Source organism: Bos mutus, chromosome 9 (assembly GCF_027580195.1).
Source record: "Bos mutus isolate GX-2022 chromosome 9, NWIPB_WYAK_1.1, whole genome shotgun sequence".
NCBI lineage: Eukaryota > Metazoa > Chordata > Mammalia > Artiodactyla > Bovidae > Bos > Bos mutus.
Window position 1 is genome coordinate 72296448 of NC_091625.1, and position 22317 is coordinate 72318764.

The window sequence follows — 22317 nt, forward strand, 5'->3', positions numbered from 1 at the left end:
GGGAAAAATTTATATAATAATGAAATTTGCTCTTTAACTTTTGCTTGAATGAAATCTAGACATTTTGAACATCCCAAAGGTAGAACTGCATTTTGTTAAAAGGTGACTTCAAGGAAGAACCCAGGGAGAACATGAAGAAGCTACATTTTCCTACCTGGCAAAACAGGTGCCCACTAAAATCATGGCCCTTGCAAAAGAAACTTTATTGTTTAACCACTTCATTATCTGACTTCCTCTAAGTAAAGACTATTATCTGTGTTGTTAATAATAATACCTGGAAAAACACACATTCCAAAAGTGTCAGGAAACTCATCCTACTTTGAAATTCTCATTTAAGAGGATGCTACAGGATACTGCAGGACCAGAGACTGAAAAACAAAGGTGTGCAAAACCAAATAAATCAGGTTTCAAAGCCTAAAAACAAGGATAATAGGAAAGAGCCTAAATTTGTACAGCCTGTTTGTTTTTTGTCAGAACAAATGCTGGGAATGAGTGAGAGAGAGAATGAAAGAAGTGTGGTGGGAAGATTATGGGTGGTGAATTTTCCATTTCTTTTCTATAATGAACATATGCTACTACTTTTATATTATGTGTTTTTTTAAAAAAAGCTTTTAAAAATTACTTTTGTTTCTCCCATCACCATATATGTATAAGGCAACTGAGCACACCAGCCCCATCCTCTGGCAATCATGCAAAAAGATATTGAGTATGAAAATTAAGGCCATTTCACCAGATTTCAAGGCAAGCTAACCCTCAGTAATTCCCTACTTCAAAACAAAAGATTTTTAAATTTAACTTCTATTTCTATCAAACCATCTTGACTAGTTATCTTCAACACTGAACTCCACTTAAAGCAGTACATCAAGAGACTGTACATTAGATTAAATGAAAATGAAATACTCTCTGATTATGGGTGGCTTTGAATGGAAATATTCCATTCACTGATATATATTTTCTGGAGGAAATGGTGGAATCATTTCATCACCATTATTTTAGGAATTGGTAAAAGTTACCCTAATAAAGGGCTTCCTTGGTGGCTCAGATGGTAAAAATCTGCCTGCAATGAGGGAGACCTGGGTTTGATCCCTGGGTTGGGATGATCCCCTGGAAAAGAGAATGGTAACCCACTCCAGTATTCTTGCCTCGAGAATTCCATGGACCGAGGAGCCTTGGTGAGCTACAGTCCATGGAGTTGCAAAGAGTTGGACACAACTGAGCAACTAACACACACATACACCCTAATAAAATTCATACTGGACCTAGAATATTGTCTTTGTAAAGAATCCATTTGCAGGCTCATAAATTTGCATGTTGCAGAAGGACAGCTGCAGAGTTGCTTTGGCTTGTGCTTACACTTCACAGAATTGAAGGCGTCTAGGAGAAGTTTTAGTTGGGGTGCTGATGTCCTGATAAAGAAGGGGCACGCTATGGTGTAGAAACTACAACTGAAAAAATTGCATCCCTCAGATCCAAATTCTAACAAAACTGCTAATAGACTAGAAGAATGTTTAACTTTCTAAACTTCAGAGATCTACATCTTAAAGAACATTGATTCTAGTCTAGATATATCATAGACAAACTGATAAAAACCAAAGATTAAAAACAAATTAAAGCAGCCTGTGAAAGACAGCATACTATAATCAGAATAGCAATAATTTAAATCATCACTGACTTCTCATCAGAAACTACAGAGACCAGAGGCCATGGACCAAATCTTCAAAATGATAAAAGGAAAAAAAAAGTCATCTAACTCAGAATTTTATACCTATAAAAAAATCCTTTAAGAATTAAATAAAAATATTTTCATTTATAAAGGCATATCATAAAGATAAAAGAAAACTGAGAGATATCATTGTTAGAGAATCACTGCATCATAAGAAATGCTAAAAGAAGTTTTTCCAGGTTAAAAAGAAATTATTTACAAGGAAAACTGGATCTCCAAGAAAAAATAAAGAACATCAGAAATAGTAAATATCTTGGAAAATACAAAAAATAGTTTTCCTCTTGTTTTCCTTTAAATCTATTATACTGTAGATTTAATTTCATATGTAGAAGTAATATATATGTGAATCATAATGTAAAGGATGGGAAGATGAGTGGGATAGCAAGTTTTCTATAATGGTTTTTGAAAATTATTAATTAATCCTCAGAGCCACCACTAAGTCAGTAGATGAATTAATATTGAATTCTAAAAATACTCAAATGATTTTGGAGAAGTCATAAAAGGAAGAACAGCAAATGAAGAAAAGAAGGAACATGAGGAAAACAAATACTAAGACGGTATAGTTATATTTAACAATCACACTAAGTTAAGTGGTCCAGCTTACTCCTTGGAAGGAAAGTTATGACCAACCTGCTGCTGCTGCTGTCAAGTCGCTTCAGTCGTGTCCGACTCCGTGCGACCCCATAGACACATAGGGATTCTCCAGGCAAGAACACTGGAGTGGGTTGCCATTTCCTTCTCCAATGCATGAAAGTGAAAAGTGAAAGTGAAGTCGCTCAGTTGTGTCCGACTCTTCGCAACCCCATGGACTGCAGCCCACCAGGCTCCTCCGTCCATGGGGTTTTCCAGGCAAGAGTACTGGAGTGGGGTGCCATCGCCTTCTCCATATGACCAACCTAGATAGCATATTAAAAAGCATAGACATTACTTTGCCAACAAAGGTCTGTCTAGTTAAGGCTATGGTTTTTCCAGTGTTCATGTGTGGATGTGAGAGTTGGACTGTGAAGAAGGCTGAGCACTGAAGAATTGATGCTTTTGAACTGTGGTGTTGGAGAAGACTCTTGAGAGTCCCATGGACTGCAAGGAGATTCAACCAGTCCATTCTAAAGGAGATCAGTCCTGGGTGTTCTTTGGAAAGACTGATGCTAAAGCTGAAACTCCAGTACTTTGGCCACCTCATGCTAAGAGTTGACTCGCTGGGAGGGATTGGAGGCAGGAGGAAAAGGGGACAACAGAGGATGAGATGGCTGGATGGAATCACTGACTCGATGGACATGAGTTTGGGTAGATGGACGTGAGTTTGAGTGAAGTCCGGGAGTTGGTGATGGACAGGGAGGCCTGGCGTGCTGCAATTCATGGGATCGCAAAGAGTTGGACACGACTGAGCAACTGAATTGAACTGAACTGAAGTGGTCCAAACTTTCCAAGTAAAAAGAAGAGATTGTCAGATAATCTTTAAAAGGAAAACCTAACTATATGAGGTCTGTAAGAGAAGAACTTTATAAGACACAGATAGGTTGAAAGTAAATGGATAGAAAAGATATATACCATGTGAAAAGTAGGCATCAGAAGGCTGACTTGGTTATATTAATGTCAGGGAAAAAAAAAAAAAAAAAAACTTCAAATGAAGATTTACCAGAGGTAAAGAGGAATACAATTCATCAGGAAATTATAACAATTATAAAAGTGTATGTGCTTAATATTAGCACTTCAAAATAGATAAAGCAAAAATTGACTGAATTTTAAGAAGCAAAAGATCATTCTATGACTACAAGTAGAGATTTTAATATCCATGTCTCAGTAACTGAAAAACTACCTCCCCCCACCAAAGCACTAGGCATAGACCTCAGTCTCAGAATTGATTATTGGAAAGAATCTTTACTAGATGACCTGCTACTACAGAAGGGATACTCTCTTTGTAACCCCACTGATGACACAAACAGTTTTCAGAGTTTCCAAGGTGAGTAGTTCTGAATGATTCCTATCACCATTTCTGTACATGTCCTGCATTCATTTTTCTTGTAACATAATTTCTTCATCTCCAAAAAGTGCCTGAGCATCATTTTCTGATCTGGCCTGTAAAGATTCTCTTCTCATCTCATTCTCTCTACTTAACTTTAAGAATCATTTATATTCTGATTGTAATGTTTTGCTCTATATAGCTTCTTTACAACAGAAGTGCTGTAGATCTTAACAGCAGTATTAGCCAGTGGACGGTTTGTTTATTTTGTGGCTATACTATTACTAATGGACTGCAATGATGGCATAAACAGGCCAATTCACTTTCATGCTTCTTCATCATTCTTCAAAAGACATAAAAGACAGAACATCTTTTTTGACAGATTAAACTGATAACAAGTTTAGACTGTAAGCCTGGTCTTTGAAAAAAAAAGACAGCAGAGAGTTTTTCACTCTCTTCTTCAACCCCTCCCGCTTTTGCAAATAGGCATGGTCTTTGACAATCTTTTATAAATAAAAGATTAAAGCACCAATTTAGCTCATGCTGCTTCTCAAAGGAGAGCTACTTCTTCCTGGGGAGAGTAATGCAGAACCGAGCATGCAGGCTCTCCATCCAACCACCAGCCCTGGCGTTCTCTGCTCATTAGCTTTGGATGTCAGCTACCCTCTTTCAGCACCTGATCTCATCTCTCACACAATGGGTGTAAGGACAGGCTGCCCTTCCTATTTCACAGGGTTGGCCCAAACCTTGAATTGGATTTTTGCGAGCATACTTTGTAAAACCAGGAGACCTAATACAAATAGTAGGTGTCACCACTGTTCTCCATTTAATTAGGCCCTATTTAAATAGAGAAGGTGAAAGCTCTAGTACCACTGTCTTAATTATTTTGCTGCTTTCTCATTTCTAGTGTCATTACTTCATGTCATTAGGCCTCACGGCTCAATGTGTTTGTGAAAAAGAATGAAAAAGCGTCTTCAATTTCCTGTAAAAGCACACTCCACCTTTGGTCGGAGTGCAGTTTTTAATTATACAACAGAAGCATATTCCCCAAACTCAGAAAGTGGCATTCCTCTGATTCTGATTAGATGTATAGTTTGGGATTGATAGCACAAGTCACATCTGCCCTCCACTGAGTATTTGGAATACGACTTGCCTTAGGGTTTTTAATGGGCTTCCCCTGTGGCTCAGCTGGTACAGAATCAGATTGCAATGTGGGAGACCTGGGTTCGATCCCTGGGTTGGGAAGATCCCCTGGAGAAGGGAAAGGCTACCCACTCCAGTATTCTGGTCTAGAGAATTCCATGGACTATATAGTCCATGGGATCACAAAGAGTTGGACACGACTGAGCAACTTTCACTTTCACTTAGGGTTTTTAAAATCTTTCTTCACCCTGGAAGAGACACTGGAACCCGTGTATTTGCCCACCCTATCCTATTTCTCTGTCCTCTACTCCATGAAATAGACTCGTTGCTTTGTTCCCTCAACACTTGGATATACATAATTCATCAAGCTGTATTTAATGGTATACATGTTTTAGATATTGAAAAAAAAAAGAGATTTATAAAGGGACTTTTAAAAAAGTGATTGTGAGGTACATTCTAGTGTTGCACTAGGTATAACGAAAAAAGCAAGTAAAGCCAAAATTTTTCCTCAACCTTGCCTTTATGTAGGGTTATTACTAGAGCATACTTCCTGTAGAGCATAGGGCCAGAATGTACTTTTCCAAAAATACCTGAGTCATCATTAGTCCAGAAGGTTCTTGGGTCAGGCTTGGTCAGGATGTTGGCGTGATTACTTGGCTCTTTCACCTTGAAAACATAAGGAGGAAAGAAGTGATGTGAAAAAATGGCTTCACTGTTTCAGGCCTACAGATCAATGGGCAAGATTCCAAGGTTGAAGTTTGCACATACAGCACATCTCTGCCCTGATTAAGGTGACCTACCCTCCTGGTTCGGCCAGGACTATGCTGCTTGTAGCACTGAAAGCCTCAAATGCTGGCAAACCCTTCAGTCCTGGACAAACTGGGATGGATGGTGACCCCAGACCTGATGTGGTTTACTGCCAAAGCGTATGGGAACTAGAGTTCCTCTCCCACTTTCTCCCTCTTCCTGTGCCTTTTGTGGTATGCAAACTGCACGCCTGGATGCAGAAGTCCCTCCCCACCAGGATTAGCGAATGTATCTATGTAATGTATATTCTTATATCACTTATAAAACATTTTGGACTTCTATATAATAGAGATAGTACTTTCACTATATATGCTTGGGAAAACACATAATAAGGAAGAGCTACTTTTAATCCAGTTGCATTTTAAAATGAATTCTTATTTTATCATTATAACAGAATCTGTATTTAAAATAGTAGCACATGCATATATGCAATATATATTATTTATTTAACCTAAAGACTGCCTAATGCATATTCAACTAATAGACTTTTTACAATAAATACCAGAGAACTGCAGACATGCAATGATCATTTTATTTACTTTTTTGTGTGTGTGTGCGATTTTATGATTGTGATGTTTAGCTTTCAAACATATTTTCAATTGGGGAAATACAAATCTTAGTGTTAAAGTGGAAGTTACATTTATATATATATATATATATATATATATCTCATAATGTGATATTTTGATTACTGTGAAAATTCCCTAGTGTTTATTATTTAAAGGATAAATTTCTTCCATTCCAGCTATAGTCAAAGTACTCTCAAGATAGTCAAAATACACCTTCTACTGCAGCAAGACTGTCACTAACTATATTGTTTAGTTCTGTTGGCATTTTCTTTCCAGAGCAAGTCTTTATCAAAGAAGGAAGCGGTGTGTTCATTTACAACTTGGCACAAACTCTTTCTCTTGTTCTGAATTACCATCAGGGGATGTGTAGAAATCAGGATCTCAAAGGGTTCTTTGCGTCCCCCACATTCACTGTAGCATGACTCACAATAGCCAAGAGGTAGAAACAATCTAAATGCTTATGGACAGATGAATGGATAAAGAAAATGTAGTATATACATACAATGGAATATTATTCTGACTTAGAAGGAAATCCTGCCATATGCAATGACATGAATGAAACTTCAAAACACTGTGCTATGTGAAATAAGCCAGACACAGAACAAATACTGCATGATACTACTTACTAGAGGCATTAGTAGTGAAACGTAAAAGCAGAAAGTAGAATGTTGATTGCCAGGGTCCGGGGGAAGGGGAAATAAGGAGTTGCCATACCATGTGTATAAAGTTGCAGTTATATAAGGAGTTTAAGTTTTAGAGATCTGCCTAACAACATTGTGACTATAGTTAACATTATTTCACACAAAAATTTGTTAAGAGGGTAGACTTCTTAACCCCTCTTGTGTTCTTAACCCCACCCACAACAAAAACATCTACTAATAAATCATCATTCTATGTCTGTTAGTGCATCAGATATACACACAAAATATTTCATACATAAGTACATAAATGGTCTACATTAATGGAATTTTCTGGTAATGTTGCTGTTCAGTGGCTCCTGTGTGTCTGACTCTTTGCAACCCCATGAACTGCAGCACACCAGGCTTCCCTGTCATTCACTATCTCCCAGAGCTTGCTCAAACTCATGTCCATTGAATGGGTGATGCTATCCAGGCATCTCATCCTCTGTCGTCCCCCTCTCCTCCCACCTTCAATCTTTCCCAGCATCAGGGTCTTTTCCGATGAGTCAGGTGGCCAAAGTACTGGAGTTGCAGCTTCAGCATCAGTCCTTCCAATGAATATTCAGGGTTGATTTCCTTTAGGATTGACTGGTTTGATCTCCTTGCTGTGCAAGGGATTCTCAAGAGTCTTCTCCAAAACCACAGTTTGAAAGCATCATTTCTTTAGCGCTCAGCCTTCTTTATGGTCCAACTCTCACATCCATAGATGACTACTGGAAAAACCATAAATTTGACTAGATGGACCTTTGTCGGCAAAGTAACGTCTCTGGTAATGTAGCACATTTTTAATTGATAGGAACCATAATTTTAGAAGTCAAATCATGGTGAAAATTATCATTAAAATTTAAATCTCAAGGGGGAAAAAAAGAATATCAGATCAGCAGCATTCCATGGATAACATTTTGAGCAGCAAAACAAAAACCCTCCTCAAACTTCACTAAACAGCCCCAGTCTAAATTCCTTCAAAGGAATTACATCTTCCACTGAAATATTTCTCCCTTTGTTAGAAAATTCTTTACAAATTGAACTGAAATCTGGATACCTGAAATTTTTTTCACTGGTTCTAGCTCACCCGTGAGTTACATTGAAGAGATCTACTCTCTCTTTGATAATATAATACCTAGAATATTGGAAAATAGATAATATTTTTCACGTTAACCTTCCCTTCTCAGGTTAGTTGATGCTCTTTCCTTCCAATGTTCCACATGAAATGGTTTTAAGTCTCTTTATTGAGATCACTCTACTCCAGAATAAATCCTCTCAGGTCTGTGAGCTAATTCCTTAGGAGCTCTCAGGGCAGGGTCAGATAATAGCACCAGAAATAAGGAACTGGTTTTGAGGAACAACTTGGGAAGGACTACAAGCATTATTTCCAAATGTGAGTAACTAAAATGTTTCCCAAGAACCTGTAAATTGAAAGTACTGTGAAAGTAAAGAATGCACTGTGACTTATCCACACTTTGATACTTCTTTACTTAGGTTCTAATTGATTTTATAACTATGGACCCATTAGGGAAAATTGCCATGTATGAGCATTCTTCCTGCATTCAGCTGTAATTGTGATGTTTGTGTCAGACATCATTCCTTGAAATCTCATTTACTTATGAATAATTCTTTATCACTGCTTCTGTTAAACTCAGAGTTATCAAGAATGCCTTCTTGCTCTTTGTGTAAGAAGAACATGCTATTTTTCATGATTCCCAAGCACCAAAGTACCCACAACAAGGTATCTATAGAGTTCATGGAGTATATTTTTAGCACACATTTATGCAAATTCATTCATAATTATATAAACTGCAATTGCTTATAAGTTATGCTCTGAAATTGATTCCCATAGTTTTAGGTACTTCACAGAATGAGAAAAGTCTATATCAGATGTCAGTCCTGCTGAGTCTTCACAAGACCTGTCATAAGTGGCTGAAGTAGTGATAAATCCACAATAGGCTCTTTGGTTTTTTTCCTTCTTTCCCATCTTAGGTTACATGATGTTCAAAAGTAAGCAAGAAAACTTCATATCCAGAGAAATGACATTTTTCTTCTCAAATTGCTGTTGTAAGGCTTTAGAAATGTCCCTTGGACACTACCACAGGATGTAAAACCATCCTGCAAACATTAATTTTGAATTCAGTTCTGTGTATCTGGGAGGAAGAAAACCCTTCCTTGATCTTTTTCTCTTGGATGGGTTTATTACATTCAAAGCATATTTATTAATCATTTATTTAAATCCCAGATGCAACCCTGATGTTTATAAGAACACAAAGGAAACTTGATCATTTGGATTTTATGTTCTGATTTGGGAACAGCACATAGAGAACCACAAAATCATATGCAGCCTGATATTAAGTACCTCCAAACCCGATGTGAAGAATGTAGCATAGTTATTAAAACTGGTCAGTTTAAAGGAAGAGGCAACAGAGTGGGCAAAGCTGTCAAACAAGGCTTCAGTGATGAAGATCTGACATGTTTTCAGAATAGTGACAGGACTTGCCTGGTGATCCAATGGTTAAGACTCCATGCTTCCACTGCAGGGGGCACAGATTTGATTCCTGGTTGGGGAACTAAGATCCTGCAGGCCGTGTGGCACGGCCAAAAAAAAAAATTACTGGCAATATTGGATTGGTGGGGAGGCAGTAGAAAAGTGTGCAAATTGGCAGAACCATACAAAGGCGTGGAAGCACGAGTTAACAAGGGGTGTCTTAGCAAATTGGTTGAACAATTTCATGGGAGTAGAAGGCTCCTGGGAGAAATGATTGGAGACTAGGTAGAAGCCAGATAGTGGAAGGCTTTGAATGTCAATGAGACCTTCACCCTGAGGAAATTCAAGAGCCTTGGCAGTTTGTGTGAGAGGCCAGAGTCAGACAAGACCCAAACTGAGGAGATTAGGGGGCTGTTGTACCATCAGAGGGTAGTGGGTGACAGCAGGTTGGGAATGGGGACTGTGACTATGGGAAGGAAGGGATAGTTATGAAGGGGCCTGGGGTCATTTGGGACGGCTTGATGAGAGGCTAAATGTGAGGGAAGATAGAGGAGTCCAAAACATTGCAGAACTTCGGAACTTGGTGACCAGGAGGATGGTCAAATGTGGTCTCAGCTGTCCACAGTCTCTGGCAGCTAAAGGGGCCATCTGCACTGTGTTTAAGCTAGAATGCATGGCAGGTTTGCCAAGCCCCGGTGGTCCCCTGTGTGTGTACTGGGTCTTCAGTCCTCCTAGGAGCACTTGCTTTATCTCTAATTTGCTCAGACTACAACCCCTTTGGGTATCTAGTGGTAAGGTTTCAACTTACAAAGTCATGAGCAGGTAGGTTTCTCTGGCTTCCACCCCTGGGCTACAATCCTCCACCTCACACAGGGCAGGATTAGAATCCACTCACACTGTCTCACTGCAGCAAACATCCCACAGTCCAGCAGATCCGGTATCACTAACCTCCACCCTCATAAAGATGACAGTTTGGACAAGGACAGTAGAAGTCTGATCAAGAGCTTGGTCGAGGAATCTCATCAGAGATCACAGTTTCTTTTTTCTATTTAATTAATTAATTATTTATTCTTGGCTCCACTGGGTCTTCATTGCTGTGCTCAGGTTTTCTCTAATTCCTGCCAGTGGGGGCTACTCTCTAGTTGTGGTGTGCAGGCTTCTCACTGCAGTTGCTTCTCTTGTTGCAAAACACGGGCTCTAGGGCATGTGGGCTTCAGTACAGTTGTAGCATTCAGGCTGTAGGGCATGAGATCAGTAGTTGTGCTGCATAGCTTAAGTTAGTGACAGATTGAGGGCTGGAGTCCAAGTCTCCACTGTTAACATTTCAGTGGAGAACTGATACAGGTTTTTTAAAACTTAGACCTATCCTCAGTTTTGAAATTAATTTAATTACCCACTTCATTCAATAAATATTTGTGGATAACCAATTGTATAGTAGGTACAATAATACAAGCCACATGCACAGATGGGTAATGGATGTGTCCCTGCCCTCATGGAACTTATTTTCTAATGCTGGTGATTGAGATGAGCATCACGGAGGTAACAAATAAGATGAAATCAGTAGGGAGCACAGCAATATATGATTATTTGGGGTGCTTTAAGGTAGTCCATTTTCTTACATATTTTTTTCAATAATGTTGCCAGAATAAACAGTAACACATCTGCAATTATGCGTTAAAACACAAAGGAAAATAGGCACACAGAGTTAGTTTGACTGGAATCCAGGTCAAACCTTTATAAATTCCATACCAAAGCATATAATTAAATTCTTAAGTAAAAATTATTTGGGGTCATGGTGTTTGTAGATTGTGCCTAGCTCTGAAAAGGCAATCAATACATGTTTATTGACTGTGCCATTGATTTCAGTTCAGTTCAGTTCAGTTGTTCAGTCATGTGTGACTCTTTGTGACCCCATGGACTGCAGCACGTCAGGCCTTCCTGTCCATCGCCAACTCCTGGAGTTTACTCAAACTCATGTCCATTGAGTTGGTGATGCCATTCAACCATCTCATCCTCTGTTGTCCCCTTCTCCTCCCACCTTCAATTTTTCCCAGCATTAGGGTCTTTTCAAATGAGTCAGTTCTTTGCATCAGGTGGCCAAAGTACTGGAGTTTCAGCTTCAGTACCAGTCTTCCCAATGAATATTCAGGACTGATTTCCTTTAGGATGAACTGGTTGGATCTTCTTGCAGTCCAAGGGACTCTCAAGAGTCTTCTCCAACACCACATTTCAAAAGTATCAATTCTTTGGCACTCAGCTTTCTTCATAGTCCAGTTCTCACATCCATACATGACTACTGGGAAAACCATAGCCTTGACTAGACAGACCTTTGTCGGCAAAGTAATGTCTCTGCTTTTTAATAAGCTGTCTAGGTTGGTCATAACTTTTCTTCCAAGGAGTAAGAGTCTTTTAATTTCATGGCTGCAGTTACCATCTGCAGTGATTTTGGAGCCCCCCGAAATAAATCTGCCACTGTTTCCACTGTTTCCCCATCTATTTCCCATGAAGTGATAGGACCAGATGCCATGATCTTACTTTTCTGAATGTTGAGTTTTAAGCCAACATTTTTACTCCCCTCTTTCACTTTCATCAAGAGGCTCTGCAGTGCTTCTTCGCTTTCTGCCATAAGTATTGTATCATCTGCATATCTGAGGTTATTGATATTTCTCCTGGCAATCTTGATTCCAGCTTGTGCTTCATCCAGCCCAGCGTTTCTCATGATGTACTCTGAATATAAGTTAAACAAGCAGGGTGACAATATACAGCTTTGACGTACTCTTTTCCCTATTTGGAACCAGTCTGTTGTTCCACGTCCAGTTCCAAGATTTGGTAGGATTCAAAAGATGTTAAAATGACCACAGTGAATATATCACTGAATACTATTATTTTGTGTGTAAAAAGGATTTAACAAATGACTTAGTTCAGCCTCTTATTAAACAGATGGGAAAATAGTTTTCTGAAGAAGGAGGTAAAATGACTTACAGAAAAAGATACAAAAGCTATTTATATTGTTTATAATACATCCACTGTGGTTAAGAGAAGCTTCCTTGCATTTACTGTTTATTTTCATTTCTTTATTTATTTTTGGCTGGCTGGGCCTTCGTTACTGCTCGTGGACTTTCTCTAGTTGCTGCGAGCGGGGGCTACCCTTTGTTGCCGTGCCACGCTTTTCATTGAGGTGACTTCTCTTGTTCTGGAGCACAGGCTCTAGGCTCATGGGCCTCATTACTTGTGACGGGTGGGCTCTAGAATTCAGGCTCAGTAGTTGTGGCTTATGGGCTTAGCTGCTCCACCGCAGGTGGGATATTTCTGGCACAGGGATTGAACCCATGTCCCCTACGCTGGCGGGTGGATTCCTGTTTACTGTACCACCAGGGAAGTCTTATTTATTTTAGATCAAAGTTGACAGAAATAATAAGATATAGCTGTTTAGATCATGGGCTTTGGAGTCAGACAGACCTGGATAAAACATGGCAGCCCCACACGTGACTGTGCACGTGACCCTGGACAAGTTACACAATCTCTCTTACCCTCTGTCTCCTTATTGGAAAAATTGGCAAAGTTAAAATTAGGGTTAGATTTAGCTTCTTCTAGGTTTCAATAATTGGTCAGTTATTGTCCACAATTATACAGTCAAATGTGTTAATAGGAATATCATGTTAAAGTGGAGGGTGGAAGAGAAAATCTTTTGATAGAAGAAGTTTACTCTGTTAACTGAATTACCTATGTACAAATAATATTGGCAAAAGTAAAAATACTTCTTTCTAGGCACTGTGATTGTTGAGCACTGAAACTGGAACTTTCTCTACTTCAATATCTGCATAACTTTAATCTCCTTCAGGTTTCTGCTTACACATCACCTTCTCTGCAAAGCCTTTCCTGATACCCTGTTTAAAATGAAAACTTCTTTCCCCTTCCTGCTTTGTATTTTTCCATGGCACTTAACACCATTTCATATGTAATTGTCTTCATTTTTTAAAATGGTCTCTTATAAGTTTCATGAGTCATAAAGGTTTGCTTGGCACACAGTAGGTATTCAACAAACACGTGCTGAATGGTTGAGTTTTTAATCTCTAAACAGTTAAAAATAAGGACTATAAATCTCACTCAAGCTATTCAAATTAAAAAGATAGTCATTATGCCAAAATAATGTGGTTTAACACGTTATCTTTATTTCCCCTAGCGCTTTAACCCTTCTGAATTCTTAGTGTTGGGGGACTGAAATGATTTAGAGTAGGGTCAACTCAGAGTAGCTGATGTTCCCATAAATAATTAGGAGTGAAAGACACTGTTCCCCAGCCCAGGCTGACCTGATATTTAGTTTTTGACATTGCCATCCAAACCATTTTTTTTTTTTTTTCATATAAATGCAGAAAATTGTATAGGCTATACTCCATTACTGAATATATTTGTTGGAAACATTATTAATGATTGGCTTTTCATTTTTCAGATTATTGTCTGTGATAATAACACACTATGTGGCTGGGAAAAAGTAATCTTCAAAACTATCTGTATAGATTCAGACTCCATTTGATAAATCATTTGGATTTGTCCATGGCTGATCCATGTCTAGCCCTTGATTAGATTTCTTTCCTCCATCTAAGCACATGCTTTCCAGTGGTTTTCAATCATGGAGGAACTTAAAAAATAAACACCAGTGTCAGAGCTGCAGGCAAGAAGAGAGGAGACTAAAGTGTCAGTATAATTTTAAGCTCCCCAGGGATCTCTAACATGCTTAAACCAACTTCAACCAAACAGAAATAACATGGATTAAGCCGTATTTATCTACTGGGTACAGGGAAGAAACTAAATATGCTTATTTCAAGGTCATTGTACATTCTAAAGGTAACATAAAGAATGATTCCCAGACTGAAGTTAAATGATGAACAAACATCCACACCTAGGCTTTCTGGGGAAAACAAATGTTTTGAATATCTCATTGCAAATGAAAATATATTTCTTAGTAATTTTCTCCTTGAGCTTACCTCCAAAAAGGTATTTGACAGGAGGGGAAGAAAAAATAGAAATTTGGATCTAGACTTTGTGTGAGGTTCTAGGAGAAATATTTCTACTGCTTCTCTATACAGAAGCTATGTCAGATTCAAGGCCAATATGATTATAATTTGCTCTGTGCTATAACTCTTAATGTTCAATTTTCTTTTAATAAAAAAGTCTGATATTCAATTCTCTAGTAACACTTTAACCATAGAATCTAAACTGTCAAATGCAATTGCCAACAAATGCACAGTTTTTTTTTTTTTTTTTTTTTTTTTTCCTCTGTGAATGGAACTAGACATTGTCATTTAAGTGCCCACTGTTTTTCTCATGCAGTGGACTAACTGTACAATATTTAATGGTCTACAGATCTAAAAATATTTCTTATATGCTTTGGCTTACATAGACTGCTTCTGCAAAAACAGTTAATAATCTTGCCCTCCCATGAGTCCAGAATGTTAATTTTTTACAGAGTTTCCCAGATGTGCTGGAAGACTCACTCACAGCAGATTTGGCCAACATTTTTTTTTTTTCCAGCTCTCATTTGACCTTTCTTGTATCTGATATGAAACACATGTTAAAAACAATACTGACAATTATGAAATGCAGTTTTTGCATAAGCAAAACCACCATAAATACATCTTTTACAAAGTTTTGAATGGCAGAGATGGAAGGTTTTCATTGCAAAACTGTGTTAACGTTTAGCCAAGTTAATCATACATCTTGACAATGATTCTTTATCCCACATCTCTTCGGTATTCAGTGGGTAGGTCATTAGGCCCATGGAGAAATAAGTAGGAGAATGTCCAGGGAATGAAAAACATCTATATAACATGTGGAGAAGTGGATAGTTTTACTGAGTACTAAATTTCAACTTTAAGAGATGCAAGGTTCTGATCCCAGCCAGATCACTTGAGCTCTAACTTCTGGGAAGTAAGCAGAATAACAGCATGAGTCTGAGTATTCCAAGGAGATCCTGCATGAGTTGTTTCCCTTTGCAGGTATTCCACATGTAGCTTTACTTTTACCTTTTCTTTCTGTCCATATTTTCTTTTCTATTTATTCTTCAGTGGGCTCTAGGAAATCCTTAGATGAATTGAGTTCATATTTTATCATTTCTTATAGAGATCCTATAATATTTATGAAATGTAGTTGTGGATCCAGAGTTTGGCCAAGGATCAAATAGACATTCCAGTTATTTAAAGGCAAGAGACTACTATTGAAGAAGCAAGAGTGCTACCCTTAGCTATCTTAAAAGGGAAGTAAAGGTTACTACAACCTGGTATTGAAATTTTCCTTAACTTAGAATATCAAGCATTTCAAGTCAGTTTATTTCAGTATAATAATTACTAACAAAAAAAAAAAAAAGGACTGTTTACAATGGGCCAGGCACATTAATTACCTCATTACTCAGTTTAGCCTCAGAACAACCTCTGGGTATTCTTGTCTTTTTTGCAGGAAAGAACAAAGTATGGACAAGCTAACCTTCAAAATTTTATCTAGGAAGGTGTCATCAGCCAAATGGCAGAGCACGCACCTCTAAGCTCCTGACCCTGACAGAAACATCAAAGAGTAAACAAAAATTATCAACTAAATTTGTTAAAACTCTGGAAAACAGTCAAAGGTTTGTAATCAAAAACAATAAAACAATCAAAAAGGAGTAAGTTAAAAATTATAAGAAAGCTTTGTAACGTTTTTAGTTGCCTGTACTCCACCCCCACCCCAGTTTAGTGACAATTTGAAGAGTCGGAATTCCCCCAGCCCCCACAGCCCACATTCTTAGTCCCTGGTCTCAGACGGTATGTTGCTTGCTGAATGTATGTCCCTTGGAACTTGTCCGGGAGTTATGTAAGGGCTGAAGCAAAGCGATAATTCCCCAACCAGTTCAGAAAAATGGCAGATGTTGCTGGAAAACCTTGTAAGGAGATAAATAAGCTGTAGCTTTCCAGGCCAAAGGACTACAGTTAAACCAAAGGAGAAGACGCACTGTGTTCTATGTGTTTCACATCCACTAACTTGCTTTATGCCTACAGCATCCAATGAGAAAGGTATTATTATCACTATCCCCACTTTATAGATGAGGAAACTGAGGTACCTTGGAAAAGGTAATTGCAGCTATCAAGCCCATTTTAACTGTTATACCACACTGCCTTCAAATATATAGGTACTTGAAGTCAAATGACTTATAGCTATTACACACGAGTATATTAATAAAATCTTATTTGAAAATTTGAAATTTATTTTTTTTGGAAATTGGGACTTTATATCTCCCTTTTTAAGCTGTTTGAAAGAGAAGAACAAATGAAATTCATTCTCAGTAGCATCAGTGTTCACTTTCTTCAAAGGTGATATAAAATATATTATGGTTTCAATCATTAGTTTGTTGTGGGGAGATTAAAGATGACATTTTTTTACCCTAAAAAAAAAAAATCAATATTGAATAGTCATTGAAAGGACTGATGCCGAAGCTGAAGCTCCGATACTTTGGCCACATGATGCGAAAAGCTGACTCACTGGAAAAGACCCTGATGCTGGGAAAGATCGAAGGCCAAGTGAGAAGGGGGCAGCAGAGGATTAGATGATTAGATAACATCACTGACTCAACGGACATGAATTTGAGCAAACTCCAGGAGACAGTGGAGGACAGAGGAGCCTGGGGTGCTGCCGTCCATGGGGACACGAAGAGTTGGACATGACTTAGTGATGGAACAACAAAAAAGATGATACCTGTTCACAGAGTAATCCTAAAAAATTAAGTAAGGATAATTCTCCATTTATAGGAAATAGAAACAAAAAAGGGAGAGAGAGGAAGCAAAACAAAGCACAAGAAGTATCCTTCCTGAACAAAAAGGAGTTTTTCTATTGCTTATTACTTATAATTTCGATCTTACTAGGTTATAAGCTCTGTAGAAAAAAGACTGTGCTCTGAATTATTTACGAGTTTCCAGTGCTATAGCATAGTTGCATACTAGCATCAAACTTAGTAGGCAATCAACTGATAACTTCGTATATAAAGGAATGGTAAACTGTGGTTTTACTTTTAAATATATCTTATTACTCAGTTTTTCTCAAAACAGAGTTGTGTCCTAGGCAAATAGATACAGGTGATTGCTCATGTTACTTTATTTTCTGTGTATCCCAAGTGTTTCCCATGGTGATTTCCAAACACTCTTTACAAACAGAAGGAAAATTCAGGACTTATACCTGCTGTGGTTGGTTGCTACAAATCACTGGAGTCACAGAAGAGAGAGATTGAGGGGTAGATTTATGACAAGGCTTGGTTTCATGTATACTGTGGTTGTCAGTTACCTTGACTTGGTCCTCAAACTCTTATGCTTTCTGTTGAGTATTTTAACCTAACAAGAGTAAACCAGTAGCTGGATTTCCCTGGTAGAACAATGGTTTAGATTCCATGCTTATACTGCAGGGGGTATGGGTTCAATCCCTGTTTGGGGAACTAATGTCCCACATGCTGTGTGGTGTGGCCAAAATATATTTTTAAAATATTAAGAAAAAAGGAAGAGGAAACCTGTAGCATTCAAGTGCATAAAGAAAAATGAATTGGAACAGTCTGCTACATCAAATCAAGTCACTTTTCTTACATTTACTCTATGACCATTTATATTGATCACATATGCTTAGTTTTTTAAAAGCGATAGAAGAATAGTCTGTCTGAATATTCACGAAAGTGATCCATTTCTTAACTAAGTTGATTATTAAGGGGAAGGATTACTCCTGATTATCTGTCCCCAATCCTACACCACGAACTGTTTCTCATGGGTCTTCCAGAAAAGGCCCAGGCACATGCACACAAATATATATTTGCAATGATGTCCTCTGTGTGAAGGCATGTGTGTGTACATGCATGCTTACACATACATCTCTAAATTTTGCTCCCTGTAGAAAAGAGCAAGAATGCGGCCTTAGGGTCAGAAATGGGGAAATCAAATAAAAAGGAAAAGATTTGCTTAGAAGCTTTGCAATTCCTTCCAGACTCAACACTTCTTTCACCAGTACTTTGTTTCCCAGTTTAAGCCACTAAGAAGTCTGTACACAAAAAGGCATTTAGTTCAGGGCATAAGAGTACGATGTGATAATTAACAGAATCTGACCTTGCATTAAAACTGCTGAGTAAGGCTGGAAGAAAGTCATTCAGAACACATTGGTTTATGTAACTCTCCTGAGATGAATTAGACTTTAGCTTTTGAAGTTATGGAAAATCTGCCTCAAGGATTACTCAAGTAGACTATAATTGAAGACTATGCACTGGTTTATCACCACACTCCTCGAATAATTCAAGCTATTCACTGGAAAGCTTAGTGGAAAATGCCTGCTCAAATATTTTCAATAAGACTTATTTGAATCTTTCCTATGTAAGAAGACAAGGTTAGCAATGATGGCATTTGGTTAGAATTTGGTATTTGGTTTCAAAAGATAATTGTTTTCATAATAATATTCAGATTAATTTCTAATGGCAATATTGAATGCTGGCAAGGGTTTAGGAAACTAGTATTCTCATAGGCTGTTCATTTTAATTTTCATAACACTTTCTGAAAGCTATTATAATTTATTTTAAGAATTTTAAGATCCTTGATATTTTTATTTGCTTCATTTTAGGTAATTTGTCCTTAATAAATAATTCATATGATTATATGCACAGAGCTGTTTTAGCATTGTTCACAATTACAGAACACTGGAAGCAACCTAATTTTTAACGAGGAAATGACTGAGTAAAGAAAGACATAGCCACTATTCACATGGTGCCTCTGAAATGTTTCTGATGATATGGAGAAATGTTACCTATATTATGTTAAATAAAAGAAATCACAATATAACATTGTATTTCAACTGTGTACAAAGGATAGACAGGTCAGTGCATGAAGCAATGTTTGTTTTTTTACTGTAGTGGGATTATAGATGCTTTCTTTTATTTCTTCTTTGATTTTTTGTAATATCATATTGTCTTCATAATTTAAAAATTATCTAGCATCTACATCTATAAATGTCTACCTATCTATCTGCTTATCTTAACGTAAATAGAACTACTTTGTCCATATCTAGAGAGTGTAGTATTGGAATGAATGTCCTAATGATTAAAAAAGGCCCTGATAAAAATTGTTACTTTAAAAACAATAAATGAACAAATGATATGCCTTTTGAGTTATAATCTCATGCTTCCTTCAGCACAGAGTTATTGATAAATATGAATGTATGTGTACCTCACCTCTAGTTTTCTCTTCTAGTTTGGTGTTCTCAGATTTCTCTGGGCCTGTGCAAAGACAAGGCCCTCTAGCACAAATTCACAACAGGTTTATTTTATGTCATGGAGAAAAAGGGGATGGGGAGTGTCAAAGTTCCCCTCTGAAGATTTTCCTTTAAGCTCTAGGACTTTATTTCCATTATTTCCATTGCCTACTTTCCCATGGAAATAATTTTTTCCATTGCCTACTTTTCCCCATGGACCTGATTCTCTTCCAAGGTAAATGAAAATACACATGCCAGGGCAGCATTTTATTGAACTTCCCAAAGATCCACACGGAATAATGCCAGTCAGTCAAGGTTACCAGTTATGAAGGTCCAAAATTTCAGAGGGATTAGCAAAATTAATGGACTACAAATTGCATACTTGCATCTACTATAATCATTTTCAGCCTAATTTCCAAAAAAAAAAAGGCGGGGGGAACAATAAACCTGAGATTCAAATATAATTCGTGCAGAAATAGCTCAAAACATTTCAAAAGGCTCTAAATTTGTTCATAATCACACTGACGCCAAATTAAATTGGCCTAGTTATTGTACTGGTATTATGCAGCTAGTTTCTGGGGGTTTTTTTTTGGCCAGAAACTTGCTGGAAAAACATAGAACTGGAAAATTCATCCAACATTAAATGGAGAGAAATACTGGGAACAAAAATTAAATAGAGAAACCATACAGATATTTTAGCTCTAGTTATAATTTCTATAGATGTTTCCTGGATAAATTTTATGTATGTTATGTTGCATTAAAACCTCTACTCTATGTAGACACTCATACTTGAAACCAATCAGTTGCATTCAAAACAAATATGAATCTAGATTCAAAAATCATGTTTTTAATAATAAGACATTTAAAAAGACCAATATAAAAGTAAATAAATGTAAAATGAGAGTATGATGTGAAGGAGTCATAGACGATCTTAATATAACCCCGAAAGCATGAACTCCTGGAACCCGTGTTTGGAGACTTAATTGGAAAACTTAGAAATTATTTAAAAGATAACCAGGAAGAAAGCAAGATGATTCAAGTAAACAGGACTGTTATTCATTTTCTTGAAGAGAAGTCCAGATGGTAATTGATCACATTTTTTGGTGTATGGAGAGCTTTTTTATTAGGAGGTGGTGGGCTATCTGCATTATGCATAAAACAAGAGTAAACAGGCTGGGTTTGAAGTATAAAGGCTTTGGTTAAACAGAGTAAGGCCTTCCCTGGTGGCTCAGATGGTAAAAAATCTGCCTGCAATGTGGGAGATCTGGGTTCGATTCCTTGGTTGGGAAGACAAAGATCCATCTAGTCAAAGCTATGGTTTTTCCAGTGGTCATGTATGGATGTGAGAGTTGGACTATAAAGAAAACTGAGCGCCAAAGAATTGATGCTTTTGAACTGTGAGGTTGGAAAAGACTCTTGAAAGTCCCTTAGACTGCAAGGGGATCCAACCAGTCCATCCTAAAGGAAATCAGTCCTGACTTTTTTCATTGGAAGGACTGATGCTGAAGCTGAAGTTCCAATGCTTTTGCTGCCTGATGTGAAGAGCTGACTCATTGGAAAAGACCCTGATGCTGGGAAAGATTGAAGGCAGGAGGAGAAGGGGACGGCAGAGAATGAGATGGTTGGGTAGTATCACTGACTGGATGGACATGAGCTTGAGCAAGCTCCGGGAGTTGGTGATGGACAGGGAAGCCCGTTGTGCTGCAGTCATGGGGTCGCAAAGAGTCAGACATGACTGAGCAACTGAACTGAACTGAAACAGAGTAAGAGTATTTCTATGTTAAAATGAGACACAGGTTGAGGTTGGGCAATCTTCTGTAGAACCATAAAAATAATTATTGTGTGGTATCTTCTTTGGTTGGCTCTTTCTGAAGGGAAGCGACATACTCACATCCCTTCTAGGACAAAGATTCTAGTCCCTGAAGAGAATCTTCTTCAAGCCAGGGAATTACTGTACACTCTGAAGCCAAATTAGCTGAACACGGTAAACCAAAGAGAAGAAAGAAAACAATTAAGGTAAAGATGAAAACGTAATTTCAAACTCCTTTTAGAAAAAAGAAAAGGGATTACTTAAAAATCATGAAATTCATTATTAAAAGGTTTAGAAAGATTTTGACAGGAAGGAAGTAGAAAACAACAACTATTGTAAATAAAGTAAAAGATCAAGTGTTTCACCTAAATTATGAGCTCAGTACTTCTAATCAACTCATTTTTCCAAACAAACCATGATGAAACTTAATTTCAAAACAGAGTTTGACTTCTCTGGTAGTCCAGTGGTTAAGACTCTGCTTCCACTGCAGGAGGAAGAAATAAAATCCCACATACCACAGTACATGGGCACTAAATAAATAAATAAAATTTTTTAAATGTAAAATTAAAAAAAACACACACACACACACAGAAAGTTTAGGTCAGCCTGGACTTGGAGGTCAGATGTTCCATGGTAACACACGGCCACATATATGAAAGTCTCCTTAGTCAGTCTTATCTGATTATCCCATTAGTCTCTGACTTTTCTGTGTGAATTCTAATGTATAGTGAAAGGGTACAGAACTGGCAGTTTTGTCCCAAAATAAATTGCGAGTCAGTTGTGAAGAGAGGATTCCAGGAACTAGAATTTAAGAGTGAAAGAAGTTAAAAAAAAATTTACATATGACTCAGTTCCAACATATTTTACATACTATTGGGTATTTTCTCTTCCTATAATAGCTTCTATGGTT